Source organism: Vitis vinifera, chromosome 13, assembly GCF_030704535.1.
Source record: "Vitis vinifera cultivar Pinot Noir 40024 chromosome 13, ASM3070453v1".
NCBI lineage: Eukaryota > Viridiplantae > Streptophyta > Magnoliopsida > Vitales > Vitaceae > Vitis > Vitis vinifera.
Window position 1 is genome coordinate 22,922,711 of NC_081817.1, and position 6,000 is coordinate 22,928,710.

The 6,000-nt window shown below is 30.2% G+C and overlaps 1 pseudogene; it reads left to right on the top strand.

Moving 5' to 3' along the window:
* Positions 1-3,782: 3,782 nt before the first annotated feature.
* LOC100259960 (NADPH:quinone oxidoreductase-like) lies at positions 3,783-4,731 on the top strand (annotated as a pseudogene).
* Positions 4,732-6,000: the final 1,269 nt, after the last annotated feature.

Sequence of the window (6,000 nt, forward strand, 5' to 3'; positions counted from 1 at the left end):
CTTACCCTTTAAAGCTTCAATCTTGTGAGATTGTTGTCTAAGTATACCATTGTCAAACTTAATTGTGGTTTATAATTGCATGGTTTCCAGCCTAGTCAACTACCACCAAGCCAACTTAGATGGTGTTTGGTAAATCAATTTAATGGCATAATATAATTTAATTACTTAATTTGAGTAATTAAATAGATTAAGCATGTTTGATAAAATAACTTAATATTACAATTTAAATTTATTTTTAACTTAATTTTATTCAAATCTTTTTTACATTATTTACCTATACTAGTGAGAGTATATTTTAAAATTATGATTTCATATCCATGGTTCATTTTTTATAGTTATCTTACTTATTTATAATGTTTTAAATATGAATGTTTTATAAATAAATTTATTGCTTAAAATTAATGAAAATAAATATGAGTTAAAATCAATAAAGATAAATATTAGTTAAAATTATCAAGAGTAAATATATCAATTTGATGATTTAAAATAAATGTTAACTTTACCAAATAATTTTAACACTTGAAAATAAAATAAGTAATAAATTTTAAGTTAACAACTTAAAAAAAAATTAACTTAAAGTCAATTTAAGTCATCAACTAATAAATATTAAGTTTTATCAAATACTTAATTAGTCACCAACCTTTCAAGTACATCATTCATTGGATCTATTTGTTGGTTACATTTTTCGGTGATTCCTATACCTCTTCTACGACTATTGATCCTTTCTTTATTTGCTCTAAGATCTCTTGTGCTCTATAGTAACTTTTTATGGCTACCTCTTCTACTAGATCAAGGATATCATCAACTATTCCAATATCTCCTTACATTTGTTTTGTTTGACTACTACTACTATTCATCTTAATTTTTTTCCAGGTTCTCTCTTCTTACCATTATGCCTTTACAAGGTCTTGTCAAGCATGCCAAAATACATTTCCTATTAGAAATACCTTATCAAAATGTTAAGGCAATGTTTCGTTCCTAGAAAATTTGAAGGAAAATGTGAAAAAAATAAAAAGTGAAGGAAAAAAAAATAGACTTAAAATTAATAAATTATTTTATATGTTTCTTCAAACTCATTTCATTTATTTTTCTCTATTATATGAAGATTAAATAATTTTAAAATATATAAATTTTAAACTAATTTTAATCATATTTGATTTTCTTTCACATTTTCCATGGTGATACCAAACATGAGAAAATTTTCTTTTATATTTTTTTTCTTTTCCTTAATACTTTCAAAAAACCAAACATAACCTAAGGATTTGGTTCATGGATTATGTTCATGGTGCATGGTGTGCTAGAGTATGACAACTTCAATTATTGCTCAACCTTCTTATGAGCAAGCTAAAGGCTAAGTTTGGTTCTTGAAAAAAAAAATGAGGGAAAATGCAAGGAAAAGAAAATATAGTGGAAAAGTAGAAGGAAAATAAAAAATGGATTTAAAGTCAATAAATTATTTTTGTTTGCTATTTCAAACCTATTTATTTTATTTTGACTCATCAATATAAAGATTAAATAATTTGAAAAGCATAAGTTTCGAACTAATTTTAATTATATTTTATTTTCTTCAATATTTTTAATATGATAATCAAATATGAAAAAATAATTTTTTTTTACTATTTTTTTTCTTCTCTTAATACTATTTAGGAATCAAACATAACCGAAATGCCCTCGATTGACTGGACTTGAACTAAGGTTGAACCTTGGCCAACAAAGGTAATGCAAGATGAGAACTATTATATATAGAGAAGGTATTTAATACTTCAATTACACCATGTCAATGTGCTGATATGCATGGTACAACTATTCATTCATATTATAGTATTTCATTAAGAATTAGCTTACTATAAAAACAAATGAAATGGTAATTTATTTCATTAAAAGCAAATTTCAAAATTCAATTTTCCAATAGCTAAAAACTTCCTTTAATCATTTTCAAATCCAAACAATTTTCTCATTATCCTCTCTAAATTTTCTATCAATGGATAATTGATAAAGAGGAAACAAATAAATAAAATTGATATTTTTATCAATTAGAAGAAGAATTTATAAACTTGTTTTAGGAAAAACATTTCTCTTGCCAGTGGGAGATGAAGCAAAAATTATTTCACTAGAAAAGTTATTGAAACTTAACCTCCAAATATGTTGAAATGAATTAAGGGAACTTTATACCCAATAACATAAATTTCAAAATTTTCCTTCAATAAATCAAACTTAATATAAGCCCTAAGATGGCAAAATATTGTTTGTACCACATCAACATGCAAATGCGCTATAGCTAAGTTACTCTATTAGATCAGTCTTTTTATGTGCCTTGAAGTGCCAATCACTTAAAATTCTCATCATTTGAAAGATGGATGAGAAAAATTGAGATAAGGTAATTTTGAGATGTGATTAATTTATGTTAACTTAAAATCGACTTAATTTCATTCAATTTTGATGAGATTTAGACTAAGGTGGGGTTTGTTTTTTTGGCTTTTTGCTGAAAGTAATTTGTTTTCATAATTTAGGTTGTTTGTTTTTCTACTTTTTCATAACTTATTATAAACTTTTTACTAAATAGAAAAAGTCAAAATATATAATTTTTTTAAATAGAAAAAATAATATATTAGTTTTTTTTACTTTTTAATAATTAATAGAAATAAAATATTACAAAAACAAACAACTTAATATTTAACACTATTAAGCATTAAGGTTCTATTTAGAATTAAGTAAAAAAACAAATACCACCTAAATGTACTTAATATCATTAATTGAAAATTTTATCAAATGTCCCTCTTACTTTAAGTCAAGTGGGAGATAAATGAAATCAATTAATAAATGGGATGGGTAAAGATAAGTGAAATTAACAAATGAAAAGTATATTGGTGGGAGAGTTTCAACAAAATTTCAAACTAATGAGGATTAATAATACATTTGATAATGTTTATATTCGACATGTTTTTAAGGAAATGTTTTTAGGAAAATCACTTATCAAATTTTTTTTCACAAAGTACTATAAGAGTTTGTTTAGTAATAATTTTAAAGTGTTATTAGCATTTTTAATACTTTAAAGATAAAAATTTTCAAATTTTAGAAATATTAAAAAAATCTTCTTAAATTAATGTCAAACTCACACTAAGTAATATTTAACTTTTTAAAAGTGTTTTCTAAATTTTATCAAATATATAATTCTCTTTTTAAAATAATATTTTTCTATATTTGAAGCGTTTTCTAAAAACAATATTAAATAATTATAAATATATTTAATTCAAATATTAGGGAATAGAAGAAAAATTAATCATTTCTTTAAAATACTAATATTTTATATGGGCAATAAACAAAATCAATCTCCTTCCATTCTATGATTTTTTTTAAAAGATCTGTCCACTATATTCCCTTATTCTCTAGATTTTCTTTGACTCTTCATTTTGAATAACTTATGCCTAATTGGTCTTTGTTCATAATCCTGAGTACCTGCCATATATTCTATTTTCATTTTATTTGCATCCATTGATGACGTGTATCACTCTTTTCCTTACCATGCTTAAGACCCTGTATAACACCAAGCTATTTTTCACCCTTCTACTTGTCCATTCATATTCCATATCATCATCCATCTCTTATCCAACTCACTCCTACCCATCCACGTCAGCTTTTGCTAATTTAGTCCAACCAACTTATAGAAAAACCAAGAAGAATTAAATACAACTCAAAATTTAAAGATATATATTTATGACATATTTCCTTACGGTACACAAAAACCGTCGAGCTTCTTCTATAAAACGATAATAAGAAGAAAACAAGGCAGAGAAGAGAAAAGAGAAATGGCAGCGTCCAAGTCAGTCATCAACGTTGCCGCTCTGTGCGGCTCGCTCTGTGCGGCTCCCTCCGCTCGGCTTCCTTCAACCGCGGCCTCATCCGCTACGGTCCTCTTTTCTTCTTTTATTCTTTTTCCTCTTAATTTCTCTATGTATGTAATGAGTATCGGTGAATTAGATTTTGATTTTGGTTGCAGCGATGAAGCTTTCCAAGGAAGCAATTGAGGGAATGGAAATAGAGTACGTGGACATATCGCCATTGCCCTTGCTCAACACCGACCTCATCGTCGGCGGAAAGTTTCCGCCGGCGGTGGAAGCTTTTCGCCAGCAGATTCTGAAAGCCGACGGCGTACTCTTTGCTACGGCGGAGAACAATTTTTCCGTCAGCGGTATACTCTCTCTTGCTAGCTCATTTGTATGGCTGTGTTTGATAATCGAGAAAATAAAGGAAACCGTTAATTGTTACAAAAGTAACGGTATTTTCAAAAACAGTTGTGAAATAGAGAGTCAGCTCTTTGGTCCTCCATGCATTTTTAGTAAAATCTGGATTTCATGATGCGATTTTAGTAGATTTCCTAAATCACTAATTAATTTCCTCTACTGCATTGTGAATCAGCACCCCTGAAGAATGCCCTAGATTGGGCATCAATAGCCCCAAATGCATGGACGATAAGCCTGCTGCAATCATCAGCGCCGGAGGAACTTTTGGTGGGGGACTATCACAGTTGGTGTTTTCCTTGATCTCCATTTCGTTAACAAGCCCCACTTCAACGTGAATGCATTCCAACCCCCTCCGAATTTGATAGCGATGGCAATTTGATCGATGAAGCGACTATGGAGAGTCTAAAGCAGGTTCTTCAAGCCTTGCGCACATTTACTCTGCGCCTCCAACCCAAGTAAACTACAAGCTTTCATTCATTCAAACTCTAAAGTCCACCCACATTGTTGTTATTGGATTATGATCTTTTTTTAATAAAGAAATATTGAATGGAATGTTTCATTAAATCTAATTATAATCAGATTTCTTACCAAATATAGAAAACTATTAGAAATATTGACCAATTACTACATGTTTGTATTGAGCTTCAACTAGCTCAACATTCGTTCACACTTGTGAGCTTTGTGTCACATGATGCTTCAAATGAGTCTCCACATGAGTTTCACGAGCTTAGAAAAAGACTAATTCCTAACTAACTTGTTATGCCTCCCATGTAGGAGCAAATTGTAGGAGTAGATTAATGGAGGGCATTAAGCCTACATGAGAGGCACCCAATTTTTCCCATGTTCGCAACAATTAAAAACAATATGAAATTTGGGGTTCAAGGCCAACCATCAAGACATGCTACCACATAGATCATCTCTTTGTGGTATACCAATGTGGTTTTAGTCAATTACATTCTCTTCTTTTGTATTTATCACACCGGTTTTGTTAGCCAAGTTCACAATCCTTCTCTATTGCTTGAATTCTTGATTATTTACTAATCGATGAAACTTAAACTTCATATCAAGATGATATAATGTTAATCGCAAAACCGGAAAATAGGATATTCAACTCTTTCAAATGAAATATTGAGCAAAGTGCAACTTGATTGCACCTAATTTAGATAATATCTATTTTACACTAAGCAATCTAAGGTTTTGGTAAGTGATTATGGTTCTATGTGGGCTTTAGTTTTGGGCCACAACTTTATGGGCCAACGATGTGTTGTATCCTTTCCGCAAGTGGGGAAGTTCCAAGCATACCAACCTACTTGGGCCTGCTCAAAAAGGAGGCGGGCCAAAATAGAGGTCCGCTTGTGTCTAAAACACATTAGCATGGATGAAGTAAGGCCCAAAATTGGTGTCCATTAAGCTCTTCAAGGATGGAGTTAGGCCCAATCTTGAATACGGTATCAATTTGGGTTATATGGCTTTGGGTGGTCGTCTTTTTCATTATTTTGGAAATTTTGTAAACTTTGGAATTAGGACCAAACCTTTTGCATCGACCCCCATAAACCCAAAGGAGTAGTTTCCCAAAGAGTGAAACAAGAATAGAAAAAGGGGAGTAGGAGTGTAGGAGGAAGACAGTCCAGTTGTTGGATCCATTCATCCACATCCCAATGAGCAGAAGCAATAATAGTAAAAATTGAAACAACCAAAGTGGTAAGCAGTGAGCAGCAAGCACCAAGCACTAAGCAGCATATTGAAAACTGATAAGCCA